We start from the raw sequence: 14,787 nt of genomic DNA on the forward strand, positions 1-14,787 counted from the left end.
GCCTTGAGAATGTTGGAGACCAAGATGGAAGGAGCCATCAAGATGGCGGCCAACGGTGAGGCCACAAAGAAGAGGTAGCTGTGGAAGGAGTTTTGGGAAAATAACTGGTACATTTTGTCATTGGGTCTGGGTGATGAGTTTGACAGGGAATAATGGAGAGGAGAATCAGAGAGGGATGGCATTTTGGGGCCTGAATGCCGGGGGGAAAAATTGCCTGTCATTTCTAGAAATGGAGTCCTACCCGAGAAGATTGGGGCAGGAGAAAGAATCCATTGGTGGGCCCATATTGACTTAGTTGACCAAGGACCCTTCCCATCCTCTCTCGGAGTGGAGAGAATTACTCGTTCTTTGCAGGCTCCAAAACCAATCTGAGCTGCCTTCTGGGCCACACACAGAGCTACCAAGGCCTGGGAAAATTCATTGTCCTTATGTGCATGAGCTGGTGTCTGCAGACGGGCACAGCCGTGTAGAAGAGATGCCGTAAAACCAGCATCGCACCAGTATCAGCAGAGCAAGGGAGCGTTTCCAAAGGAGCAAGTGCCCACCTGCTTCTTTGTGTTTGCTCTGGGGTCAGTGGCTCAATTCTCGGGTGTTCCTGCTCAGCCCAAGTGCGTCTCTGGAAGCATAGGGTATCCCGTGATCCGGATGCAGGCAAGAATGTCATCAGCAACGGAACGTTCAAAGCAAAGGAATTCTGAAAACGAGCTGGTCACCTCCAGATGCCTTGTCGACACTCTCTGAACAAGACAGGGGGCTGTTCAAGTACCGCTTCTTAAGAAGATTGGAAGGTACGGCGCTCCCCTGGACCCCAGAATGTGCAATACTATCGTTCCAACTTTTCTGTTTGCCTAAAGTCATTCAAAAAAACAAAACGTTTATGGAAAGGAAACTGAATCTGTCAAAGAGATCAGAAAACGGAAAGGCTTCACATTCAAAAGGAATTAACTTGGAAACTGGGACCCATCTCCGTGCTGAGCCTCATCTGCGAGTTCAGAGCCAGGCCAAGGGCGTGAAGTCGTCCTTGGAAAACCGTAGGAAACAGAGTTAGAGGTGGAGGGAAGCAAGTGGGAATTGAGGTGTGCCGGTAGGTTTAGGGAGTAGCTAGGAAGAGGGGAGAGGCAAGAATCAGACTAGAAGGAGCAGCTGGGGGACGGTGGAGTAGCTCGAGATGTGACGTAAAAGGAGCAGCTAAGGAAATAGAAGAAGCGGAGTGGAGGGAAAGCTTGCCCTGAGGAGCAGAAGGAGAAGCTAGAAAGAGGGGAGAAGCCTGCTTCATGGAGCGTGTGTGAGGAGCAGCTGGACAGAGTGGAGAAGCACGCACCGTGCAGTCTAAGAAACCGCGGAAGGAATATCAGCCTCCCTGACTCTACATTCCTCCCACGTGCAGAAGGGCCACGGATGCCCATTTGGTGCCGCTGGAGTCAGCCATAGAATAATCTACGTGACTGTCCCGCGATATGCATTTATATGTTTCTTTTCCTTTCGTGAAACCCTCCCGATGCACCCTTGAACCTCTTCCCCTGCGATTGTGAGGTGCACAGAAAGAATGTGGATCTATGGGCTGTGACCCCCGTTCTTGCAGAAGAAGCAAGGGACACAGGCATGGAGCAATGTGATTCTTACCATTCCACGGTGGTTTCTGTAAGAAGGAGTCTGACTGTCACAGAACAGCATTTCCAAACCGGAAAAGAGAGCCAAATTATTTAAATCGTGTGTTGAGCTCAAGGCAAGGAAAGTCTGTCCCACTTTAAGGTGACGAGAGACGTTTTTTAAACCTCTTGGTAAGCTGAGAATCTGCACTGTGAGGGCCACGTCGGAAATACCCCATGACCCAGGCAGTTAAGTATACTAAAAGGTATCCTCCGTTCACACTTCATCATGCTAGGTGTGAAGGTCTGGAAGCAATGACGGCTCAGATCCCAGCACCAAGCGGAAACATTCGGGTTTTGCAGTGAAATTAGATCCTCCCGTATACAGCTTTCTCTCAAGAGGATCATACCATATGGAACCCAGAATGCAGGTAAAATGTGCGCACGCACGTGTGTGTGTGTGTGCAATCGTGCCTTCTTAGTTTCATTAGTCTTATTGTATTGACAACAAATCAGAAAAGCTGGGAAAGCAAGGATTTTAAGAATGAAAACAAAGACAATCTTGAAAAATATTATAATCCCTATACATAGTTGTGTTAGTCAGCTGTACGTTGCTGTCACAAAATACCTGAGGTCATTGAGTTATAGAGAAAGGGTTGATTTGGAGTTCTGAGGATACAGGCTGGTAAAGGGGAATGTGTAATGGAATAGAGTCAAAGGAATAAAGTAAATGGAATAAAGTGAAATAAAAAGGAACCGGGAAGTGTCTGTGGTACCATCATCCCGGCTCCAAGGGCTCACTCCCAACCACCTAACCGCCTCCCACTAAGCCACACTCCTAGGTCCAACACCTCCTGATTGTGCCACAAGATGGCAACCAGTTCTTCAACACATGTGACTTTAAGGGACAGTCAAGCTCCAAACCACAGCAATAGTAGTGTGCTGGGAGACAGAAGACAACAATAAGAGCTTTACCATTAAGGACTTTGCTTCATGAGCTTTGGAGACAATTTTTTAAATCACAGCAGAATTACTGACCCCAAACTTGGCTGCATATCCTCATTTGCTCCTTCCCTTTCCAAACATAACTGCCAAAGCTCGCTTGGTTTTTGTTATCCTCCTAAGAACATCTCTCCTTTTATTATACACACACATCTGTAAATGATATTTAGAACCGTCAGTATGAATAAGTTATGTAGACAATACCATATTGTCTTCTCTTCTTGGTCTTGCTTTTTTTTTTTTTTTTTTTTGCACACAAAATTGTGTGTCTGAGTTAGTCATGATGATGGACGAGGGTCTGATTCATTGATTTCAGTACAGGAAACATTCCACTGTATGTGTATTCTACACGACATTTATGCCTTCTCCGTCAGGGAACATCTGAGTAGTTTCCAGTTTTGGGGGCTATTAGACACAAGGTTGTAATTTGTTGACACAATACTCGGGGCTCACATCCAGAGGCTTTCGATTGCCAAAACTGGGAAAGGAAGGAATTGTATGAATTAAAATAGACAAAGACATGGTTGAAAATATGATAGTCCCTGTATAGAATTGTGTTAGCCAGCTGTTCATCACTGTAACAACACACTTGAGGTAATTTACTTATAAAGACAAAGGGTGCCAAAATATTCAAGAGTTTCCCAAGAGAATGTAATGAGCAACCCAGGTTTCTTATTTAGACCCATGACAGCCCAACTTAATCAGATTTTTTGGGGGGTGATATTCAGGTGTTGCTGTGTTACAGGAACACCTGAATAGATTCTCACAGGTACCTGAGATCCAGGTCAATCCTTCTCTGGAGAAACTCTTGCATAATAAATAGACCTCCATTTGTTTACTCCTCCTCCTACAAATGAATGCACTTTAGATGGTTTCCAGAGGTTGGCGGTTAGGAGTTTGACATGTGTGAACAGGTCTTTCTGTGGACACATATTTTCATTTCTCCTGGGTCAATACTCGGGCAAGGAAGAGCTGGGTGTAGCATGAGCAGACGGTAAACTTGGGAGGAAAGGCAAGGATATTTTACACAGTAGCCATTGCCAACAGCATGTGGGAGCTCTGACTGTTCATCTCAGTCTTTTTAATTTTGGTCCTTGCATTGGGTGTCGAGCGGCTTCTCCCTGGGACTTAGATTCACACTTCTCTAATGAGCATGCTCTGACTCGTGCCTTTCTCCTTTGGGTATGGCCATGCTATTTGAAGGTCATAGACCTGGGTCAGAGGCATGGAGTGTGCTATGTCCTCCCCTACTTTTACCCCACCCCCATTTTTTATTTCCTTAATGATATTTTTCCATGAGAATTTTTCTGAAAAGCCTGATTTATCAACGTTTTTCTTCTATAATTAACACATGGTGCAGGGTCCTGTCTGAAAACTCTATTTGGACAACCTTGGGATCACACCATAATGAGTTTCTTTAATTCTAGGCGTTTTAGGGCTTTGAATTTCCCACTCTTGCCTCGGGTGCATTCAGATTTCCTGTTTTCCTATACTGACGTCCAGTGGTTCCATCCCCACCTGTTTTAAATTTTTTAAATCAGCGTGGAAAAGGCCAGGTGTAGACACTACACACTTCCCTGCGTTCTCTGGGTGGTGGATCAGCTCGGGAGCCACAGGATGCAGGTGGAGGTCAGGGAGTGGGTAGCTGGGTTCTCAGGCCTCACGGGGCTCTTTGCCCAGTTTCTCTAGCCTGAGGGACGGCGTCCCTCAGGACCTTGCCCTGGGGGGTTTAGCTGGTGAGGGTAAATCAGCTTCTCGATCACACAGGCCTTCAGGGATGATGTCTTCCTTTCTGCAGCGTATCCGGTTTCCTGTGAATCTGTCTCCTCTCCGTAAACTGCAGAGAATCAAGGGTCAGACCTTGCAAAGGTAGGACGTATGTATTTTTTTTTTTCTCTCCCTGCAGGTCCGTGGGGCTGTTCACCTCTCCTTCCTCTGACCCCCACGCAGCCCCGATTTATTTATGATGATTATAGCTTTCGAAACTCAAAGACAAGCAACGCAAGCCCTGGTCCGTGTTTACCGGGGCTGTTTCCGGGGTTGTAGGTCCTCTGCAAATCCACATGCATTGGGGGAAGACCCAATGCGAATCCACATGCATTTGGTGGCTGCGCAAGGACTGCTGATCTATCACTAGAATGGGCCTCCCTCTGCAGATAGTCCACGGAGAATAGAAGTTTAACAACAGCGAGTCTTCTAACCCGTGAGCGCGGCGTGTCTTCAATTTCTTTCAGCAATGTTTTAGAGTCTCAGAGTAGAGGTTTTTGCTCAGCCTTTGTTGAATTTATCCAGAAGGATCTGTGTTGCAATGTTATTATAGAGGGCATTTTGGTATTAACACTCCATTTGCTTATGACTAGCATTTTGAGAAAGAATTAAATGTCCTTATCTGGCCTTGTATTGTACTCAAGCAAAATTCAGTAATTAGGACTAAGACCGACTTATATGCCTGAGCATTTTCTATGTAGAAAATCATGTTGTCTACAAATATAGTCCTATTTCTATCTCTTTAACATTCTTACCTTCCTTTATATAAAACAATATATTCTGTTACTATACTAACTGTGACCGTTAGTGAAATTGTGGATAAAAAGGAGATTCTCTTTCTTGCCCTTAATTTATCTAAAAGTATTTAGACTTTTCCTCATCAGACTCCAAGGATGTTATCTCGTCTTGAGTTTTGTCAAACGTCCACTCGAACTCTACTAAAATCTCTCTTTTTGTATTTTTTTTTATCACTTACCCAATGTCTTACATTTTTGAAAATTCAGGTTAATTAACCACTTCTACATGCTCCCGAGTTCCCAGCCAAAGGTACATGGAGAATGGACCCCCAGTTGTCCCTACCCTGGTGAGATTGTGTGATGGTTTAGGTATGAGATGTCCCTTAAATCTCATGTGTGAGGCAATGCAAGAAAGTTTGGAGGTGAAATGATTGGTTCATGAGAGCCTTAACCTAATCAGTGCATTAATCTGCTGATAAGGATTAACTCACTGGAAACTGTAGGCAGGAAAGTATAGTTAGGGGAGGTGGTCCCTGGGGACGTGCCTTTGGGGTCTCTGTCCTGTCCCTGGTGAGCAGAGCTCTCTCTGCTCCCTGGTGCCCTGTCCTGAGCTGTTCTCCTTCTCTAGGCCCTTCTGCAATTTGTGAAATGATTGGGTTGTAAGAGGTGTAGACTCATAGTGGATTAATCCACTTGAATGGACTCACTGGGTGGTGACTGCAGCAGGTGGGGTGTGGCTGGAGGAGGGGGTCCCTGGGCTGTGCCTTGGGGGTCTCTGTCCTGTCCCTGGTGAGCAGAGCTCTCTCTGCTCCCTGGTGCCCTGTCCTGAGCTGCTCTCCTCCTCCAGGCCCTGCCGCCATCTTGTTCTGCCTCCCCTTGGGCCAGAGCCATGGAGTCGGCCCACCATGGACTGAACTTCGGAAGCCATGAGCCCAAATCAACTTTTCCTCCTCTACAATTGTTCTTCTCAGGTCTTTTGACCACAGCTATAAAAAGCTGACTGAAGCAGATTGGACATATAAGTGGCCCACTTAGCACAAAGCCAGGAGATGGTTATCTAATTCCTAGTTGTGAGTCTGACCATTGGGTGCCCCAAGCTGACACCCTTAAATATAAGCCAAACTCACCCTGCAAGACGCAGTGGCCTCTCTCAGTGTCCTTCCCGAGTCCCTGGTTTCACGTAGTCAGTCTAGCCCCATTCAGTCCACGTAGGCACAAAAACACAGGGTCCTGGTTACACCAGGGGAGCAAGGAACTGATCAAACCTCGAGTCCAGTCGTCCAGACACGGGGTGATGTCACACCTGTATTTAAATATCCACTTTTCGTGTTTTTATTTTTTTTGCATTGCTACATGTTTAAAGCCAAGGAGATCAAACCCACGGATGTCGCCTGATTTTTTTTGTTGTTGTTGTTATTTTATTTTTAGTTTTAATCCAAGGACTTTAATGAACCCTCACCCACGTCACACAGGAGCATCAGCCTTCAGACACTGTGTCTTTGCTCTTGAGCTCAGCGTCCTGAGCCACCTCGGGTTGTGCACACTCTCTAGAGGAAAACCTATCTTGTTTACGGTTTTCTTTTATTCCTAAGCCTTGTCCGGTCCGCCTCCCCCAAGGACAAACCACGCAGCTGCATCCACAGGAGCAGGAAGTGCAGGTGGATTTTCCAGTCCAGTGAGGGGCAGGGAGGAGGGGAGGAGCGGTGGGACCCCCTCCTGCTGGAAGGGTCTGTGATGCCCTTGATGCATGGCCTCTGCTCTGGCTCATTCTTGCAGCAAGCAACTCAGAAGCTCTGAGAGCTGCATGAATCCCTTCCATGAGCAGCACCCCCAGGATCTCCAACTGGGCTCCATTTCTTCGAAGCTCCAGCACCTCTCAACATGGCCATCCCGGGGACCAAGTTTCTTATACAAGAGCCCTTGGCGGTACACTCAGACCCCCATCACCCAACGCCACAAATAACCTCGAAACTAATTAGTTGGTCGGCAATACGGAAGCCACGTCTAAAAGTGCTAAGTCACTAAGAGATGCCGATCCAATTTGTCTGGGGGTTTCTTCTTGTCATCCTTTGCTACCCAACCGCTGTTGTCCTTGACGCGGCGGCTCAACATGCTGTTTTAATCTCCTATTGCATCTGGCGTTAGGATTCACATCCAATGCCACAGCGGTGGTCGCAGGCCAGTCCGAGTCGACGATCTGGCTGATGTCAAGGCACCCTCCTGACAAGGGCCACCAGGGTGTGTCTTCGTGTCTCACGAACGCATGACGCTTGGTGCACGGGGTGGGGAGACGCGAGTAGAGGGCTGTCTCCCTGCAGCATGCACAGAGGACAGGGAGGCTGGTCTGGAGCCTGCAAATGAGTCAGAGTGGCAGCTACCCATCTGGCCAGCCTCTGGCAGCCTCTTCCCAATGGGGAAACAGAACTGAAGAACTGTTCCATGTCTACTCTTCTTCCAGCCCCAGGGAAAGCTGTGTCGTCACAAGAATGCACTCAGAGCCCACGGTAACAGCATCGGTGTGCAAAGACCCGGGAACCTGCCCTCCTCTGGCTCCGTGTCCCTAAAGACCTTATAATACGCTTAGGTGAGACCCGGGGACAGACACAGACACAGGCAGGTAAAACCCACCACGGGAAGAAGCCTTTTAAGGCTCAAGTTCCTTCTCAAAATAAAACTGTTTTTTTTTTTTACTTTAATAGAAAATGATCTCCAAATATTATCTGGATTTGAGCATCGGCTTGTCTTTGAACTTAATTAAGACAAAGTCCATGAAAATAGCCCAACGGAGTGTCAACAGATAAGAGGAAAATCTAGCTTCCGCTGTTGTGACCTCGGAATCCTTTCTGTCTTCTTCCATTCTGTTTTTCCCATTATTCAATTTGCCTTCTTAAAAAAAAAAAAATGTGGTATGGCTTGCCTTCTCTGGACTTGCAAAGTTCACCAAGAAGAGTTCTCAGGAGGGGTCTGCTAACAGCTGCCAAAGTAGGATTCCATCCGGGATCCCAGTCACGGGGGATGGCGGCTGTAACCATGGACTGACCAACACTCTTGAAAAGGCTTAATAACAAACAGGCTAAGAAAATAAGACATGTGGGCTAGGGCGGTGGCTCAGTGGTAGAGCGCTCGCCTAGCCTGGGTGAGGCACTGGGCTTGATTCTCAGCACCACGTCTAAATGAATTCATTAAGGGGAGCAGAACAAGATGGCGGCAGGGCCTGGAGGAGGAGGACAGCAGCTCAGGACAGGGCACCAGGGAGCAGAGAGAGCTCTGCTCACCAGGGACAGGACAGAGACCCCAAAGGCACAGCCCAGGGACCCCTCCTCCAGCCACACCCACCTGCTGCAGTCACCACCCAGTGAGTCCATTCAAGTGGATTAATCCACTGAGTAGGTTACACCTCTCATAATCCAATAATTTTTCCTGTGAATATCCTTGCATTGTCTCACCCATGAACTCTTAGGGGACACCTCATACCCAAGCCATAACAAACTGCAACACTGCCCCGTTTCCAAATTTCATCTACTTGTTTACTAATTGTAATTAACCCTCACATCATGAAGTGGTAACTCTCCCCTCCACACACACACACAATAAATTTATTGTCTTCTTGCTGTTACCATACACTGCCGCCTGACTGAACCATGCATATGTATGGAGTTCCCCCCCCAGATACACAATAAGGTCCTTAAGGGCCTAAACCAGAGTGGATGGATGTCTTAGCATCTGCCACTATGCTTTATTTAGTGTAGATGCTCAATAAACTATTTTTCATTGCCAAAATTTGCAATTTGCTTCTAGCAATTGTTTTAGTTTTTTTTTTTTTTTCACTGCTGCAATCGAAAGACCTGCTAACAATTTTAGAGGAGGAAGTTTATTTGGTGCTCCCAGTTTCGAGGGTCTCAATTCAATAGAGGGCCAACCCCACTGCTCTGTGCCTGAGATAAGGCAGAAAACTCACGGCAGAAGAGTGTGGTGCAGGAAAGCACCCGGAAATTGCACCGGAAGCAGAGAGTGAGTGACATTCACCAAGAACAAAATATATACCCCCAAGGGACGCCCCCATCTCCTCCGGCCACAGCCTACCTGCCTAATCACCGCCAAGTTAATCCGCATCAGGAGACGAATGCACTGAGTGGATTCAGTCTCTCATAACCCACTTTCTTCCACCCTGATACTCTGTCTCACCTCAGGACCTAATCCAAAAAGGATTCGGCCAACTATGGACCAAAACCTCTGAACCCATGAAAAATAAAAAACCTTTTCTTCCTTTAAGTTGTCTTTCTCTGGTGTTTTATCATAGCAACGTAAAGCTGACACACACACACACAGAGCCTAAACTCACACTTTTAAGATGGTGTTAAATAGATATGATTTATATTGCTTATTTTTGTGATCCCAACAACAATTCTAACTTCTGGAAATCATGTGGCGCAGGGACAATGAGAAACAGGCGTCGAAGTCTTCATTTCTGCCTCCATTAAAGCAGGATGTGAACAACAGAGAAGTTTAGAAGGGAGTGGTCCATGGTCAGTAGCCCCTGTTGTGTTTGGTCCCATGGGGAGGTAGCATGTGTGAGCAAATTTGGAAGCGAAAGAGAGAAGAGGAAAGTGTTAGGGTCCCAATATCCCCTTCAAGGATATGCCCACCCAATAACCTACCCTCCTCCCACTAGGCCCCACCTCTTAAAGGCTCCGCCCACTCCCAGTGGCACTGTGCTCCATTGGAGGGCAATGTGTTTTCTAAGCCTCATTTTCTAAGATTATTCACAGATGATGGATTAGAATCATTGTCACCTATAGGTCGATTACCATAAGAATTATAGCTTTATCTTATCTAATGAGAATCCCAGAATAAGCGGTTGTTTGATAAAATAAAACTACACTCTACCTTACACTGTGGAATCGTGTATTTGAAAATGATTTTAATGAGCCTAAAATGAAAATCGCGCCTATAGTTCTTCCAGGAAGGACATCCAAGGCAATCGTGTCTTGGCTCAGTGACAAAGACACAACACCTAAGCGTGCATAAACAGAGAAGACACAGAAAAGAACCCATTTCATTCTCAGACTAGTGGTCTTTATTTTACCAGTTTCTCAAAGCGATGCCATAATTCCCAGCAAGGATGCAGTTTATGACGCATGAATTTACTTTTCTACCGTATCCACGCATCTCTTCATGAGTTTTATTCGTTTGCTGTCTCTAAAATGGCTCAACTCTGCAACTGCATATTATGATATAAATGATCTATTTTTATTCAATGGCATCGTTTCTCTTTGCCTTGTGAAGTGCAAATCGTAGCATTTTCGCTTGGAAATCTGCCGAGGCCAGCACTTCTCCAAGTTCAAAACTCCCAGGCTGGGGTGGGGTCTTGATAATTTTTATAGTTCCAAGCTAGATAAGTCATAATAATTTGTGTTAATAGCAGAAGCATTGATCTTATAATGTATTCACCGCCCCCCCCCCCCAAAAAAAAAAAACATATAACTGGGTTGAGTTTTTAACCAAAGTAACAAGAGGCTGAAAACAGAGACATTTTTACCGAAAGGGTAAATACATGCGTACTTGAATTCACCTTGAAGGTTTGCAAGACATCTAACATGAATGAGGCTAGAGGGGACAGAAGCCATCCTGCCGTGTCACTGGCTTTTCAGGGCAGAAAAATGGTGTCCTGTGGCTCGTAACCGTCCTGGAAGAACCTCGTGAGCTCTTGCACACAGATGTCTGAGGCAGCTGCACGCAGACCTCGGAACGCTGCTCTCTCGTGAAATCTTCACACCAGCACTTTAACGTGCCTGAGATTTGTGGCTCAGGAATCCAGGGACAGGAATGCATGTCTTACGACTCCCGTTACTTAGGTAAGACAATACGGAGGATCCGCCGCTGCCGTGTGTGTGTGTGTGCGGGAGTGGGTGCTGAGTCCTTGCAAGGCATGGAGAATCGCTTAGTGGTCTCCATTCCTCCAAGGATGCTTGCAACCAATACCGGAGAGGAAGTGGGCAAAGCTAATAAAAGCTGCAGGCTTGGACTCCAATAGCTCCACGTGGAGTTTCTCCATCTTTTATACATCAGGCCATTTATACTGTTCACGTAGCCGACCCCCATTGTAAGTGTATCCAATGAGCTCTGTCTCTTTATGGATCATTTATTACCTTAAAAAAAAATCAAATGTTCTCTGCTCTTGTATTTTTATTACCAGAACCTATATGACAAAGGAATGACCGAAATCTTCTGTTTTCCATCTCTCCGTCTTATCATTTATTCATATTCTAGCTGGAAAAAAAAATTCTCAGTGATTTAGAAATAGGCAGGGTGCAAATAACATCGTGGATAGTATCTGAAATCATCAGTTCATCATACGATACAAAACAGTCTAGCCCTGTGGATCCTACGGGGAGAGATACATGCAGCTTGCTTGAGACATAATGGAAATGTATTACTTACATGAATGGTGATCCTCCCCTTTGTTTTAAATATGTTAGATTTCTGGGGTAATGGATTTCGGTAGGGTGTAGGTATCATGAATGAGGTAAGGTCCCCATGGGTAATTTAGGCTCCACGCTAATAAAAGATATTGCACGAGGTGTTGCTTTCGAAATTTGACTTGAGTTTAGAGAATGTAGCAGAAGTGAGAGCCAGAGATAGACCACCAGGAGCTTGCCAGCTGGGATAGCTAATAATCGCCTGCAAATCAGCCGCCTGATCAAGGTTTTAAACACGTCCAATTGCCACCTGCCTCGTGGCATTGTTCACCGGCTGCTACTTTGGGGAGAGTCACCATCCAAGCCATCATATCATTTCCCGTCTTGGAGAGGCCCTTCGAAAGCTGACCAAGAGTCAGGCCCGTGTCTTTGCTGGAATCCTCTGGCAGATGTATCTCCCTACTTCACACCTCACTCCTTGGTGGTATGACTTCCAGGTGAGCGTAGAAGGGACCCATGCTTCTTACTACTAGGACAGAAGGAGAGGGGACCATTGGAGACTCAGTTGTGATATTATGTGCATTTGCCATTGAGTATTTGACACCTACTGTCTTTATTGTGTAGATCTAGCAACTTGTGATATCCTCACAACCCATTCGAACCCATTCGGAAACACAGGGGTTGTTTGCTTTATCCCAACCTATTTATTTTCCCATAGTCATTCCCCTGCCTCTGTGGTTTTTCCCCCAGACAGGGCGACTAGAGGATGCATTTTTTCCATATAGACACAAATGTATTGGCACCCAAGATTTCTGGCCCAGATTCCTCAAAACATAAGTCACGCCAGTGCTATTTCTGAAAAATCAGGGATGACATTGACATGTATGAATGACCCAAGGAGCTTGTGTACCTGCCATTCTACTTGAATCCCGTTGCCGGGAGCCAACACGGAATTATTTTCTTTTTCACGTTGCATTTATGGGATAATGCCCCTGCTGTGAACATTTCATGTAAAATTTGGAATGACGGTGGAATGAAGCCAATACCACATTGTGTTTCAGTTCACTGAATGTCAATAAGCACATTGTAAAAAAAAAAAAGTGTGTACTATTAAAGTTTGAATCAAGAATGTGATCATTTCCAGTTTTTACATTTTGGCATTGGACTCTGCAGAGATTTTGCAATTGCTGTTTGAAAAGCGCAGGCATCCTGGACAGGATACAGACGTCCACGGCATAATCCCCAACAGCTTGAGAAACCTAAATATTATCAGGCATGACTCTGGGTGAGACGGGGCCTCCCGCCCTCCTTTTCACTGTTTAACACAAGTTCTTGGACTTGGTGGTTGCTCTCCCAGGGCCTGCGTTTGGTAGATCAGATAAACCGAGAGGAGAGTGCAAATCTCCTGTCAGCAAACCACCTCCCTGGCTCAGAAAGTGCCGGCACAAAAATTCACACAGAACGGGTTCGAGAGCAGTCATTGGTTACCCAGAGAGGCATCGTTGTTTGGGTGAATTGATGTGAATTTTCATCCCCGTTTCTGTTTTTATTCTCATGACTTTATAGACAGATAGTCGGTCAAGCACACAGAAGATGTGTAAGCATTGCACAAAACTGAGTGCAAATTCACACCTGGACGGTGGGAGGTGTTAAAACGTGGCCACATCTGCTTTGTTCTTTCATTTATTTCTCAATATCTCTCTCTGCCAGCTGCCTATTTTGCTCCCCATCATCTATTTCTGTCTGTATCTATTTCTGTCCAACAAATGACGTCCCTCTCTGGTTTCGGTCCGTTGTTGGACAAGCCATCTCCATTCTGCCGTCTCTCCACGCGCACACGCATTCCTACCTCTAGCACACCTGCTTACTCTTTTCTGAACAACTCGAGACTGAGGATCAAGCATCACCTGCACTTTACCCTGAAGATGTTGGCGCGTGATTCCCAAGGATACAGACTGGCAAAAACCTAGTACAATTACCCAAAGTCCAAGAATGCATCCTGGGAAGTGTGGCTATTTAGTTCCCAGTCATGTTGGACCTTTCCCTGTTTTCTCCTGGTGCAGGACGCAGTCTGCCATCAGGAACCGCATTTCCCGTACCTCGAATCCCCTTGGATCTGGAACCGTTCCTCCTTTTCTCTTGTGCTTTTTTTATGAACTTGGCATTTCTGAAGGTAGCAGGACACCTGTGTCCTTGGATGTCTTTCGACAGAAGCTTTTTAAATGACCCCCAACGGTTGCTCTTGATTTATTTGTTTGGGGCAGGAATGCGACAAAAGAGACGGTATACTGTCTTTGGTAGGAGAGTCAGAACGACATGATACCTCTTTTCTCCTAACTTGGGCGACGTTAAACTTCATCCTTTGGTGAACCTGGAGTCTCCCAAACTTTCCTCTAGGAAGTTACTGATTTTCCCTTTTCAACTCATAAGTACTGGGTCATACTTATAAGAAATCAGTGGTGTATTTGGAGACGACCTATAGATCGCCTGTCCACCTAGTTTTGGTGTCGAGCTGCCCGTGATATCAAGGTGACAGGTACCAAATGGAGACTTTCTGAGTCCATCACTCCATCTATTTTTCTTTGTTGGCTTGGGTGCATTTTTTAAATAATCCTTTCAAACTGGCACCTGTGAATTCTCACATCCCTGGCCTTTCCTATGTGCTTTCTAACGTAACCTTACCGCATTGTATAAAGTGTCCAAAGCAAAGATGTCGATAAATCCAGAAGGAAATTACCTACCCATTAATTTCTTAAGAGAGTGCATCGGCATACACGGTAATAAATACTTTTGCCAGGCACGGTGGTGCACACCTGTAATCCCAGTGGGTTTGGAGGATGATTTTGAATGTTTCCAAACATTAGGAAACCACAGAGAAACTTTTCAACAGAAGAAAGTATATTCAGGGTTTAATCTTCACCTCGGATTACTCAGCTGAAAATGTGAATAATTAGATTATTCTAACATTTTTTATAAAGTTTTGCAATTCTTAGATGTGTTTATATGCTTTTTTAAAAAATTTAAAAGGGGGTTCTCTATCCCATATGGTAAATGAAGACAGTTTTTTAGGGAGGAAATAGAAGGTGTGAGAAAACAGATGGAAAGCTCTTTCAGGGGTGTGTTTTATTTATTTTGGGCAGGTGTTTCGGGCTGGGCTGGGGTGTTTTCAATTTTGAGGAGTGAAATGATGGTTATCCACAGCGATTGTGATCCGAAATGAAACCTTTGTTGCAAGCAGAGAAAGAACAGCAAACTACGAAATCATCATTGCTC

Source organism: Urocitellus parryii, chromosome Y (genome assembly GCF_045843805.1).
Source record: "Urocitellus parryii isolate mUroPar1 chromosome Y, mUroPar1.hap1, whole genome shotgun sequence".
Lineage (NCBI taxonomy): Eukaryota > Metazoa > Chordata > Mammalia > Rodentia > Sciuridae > Urocitellus > Urocitellus parryii.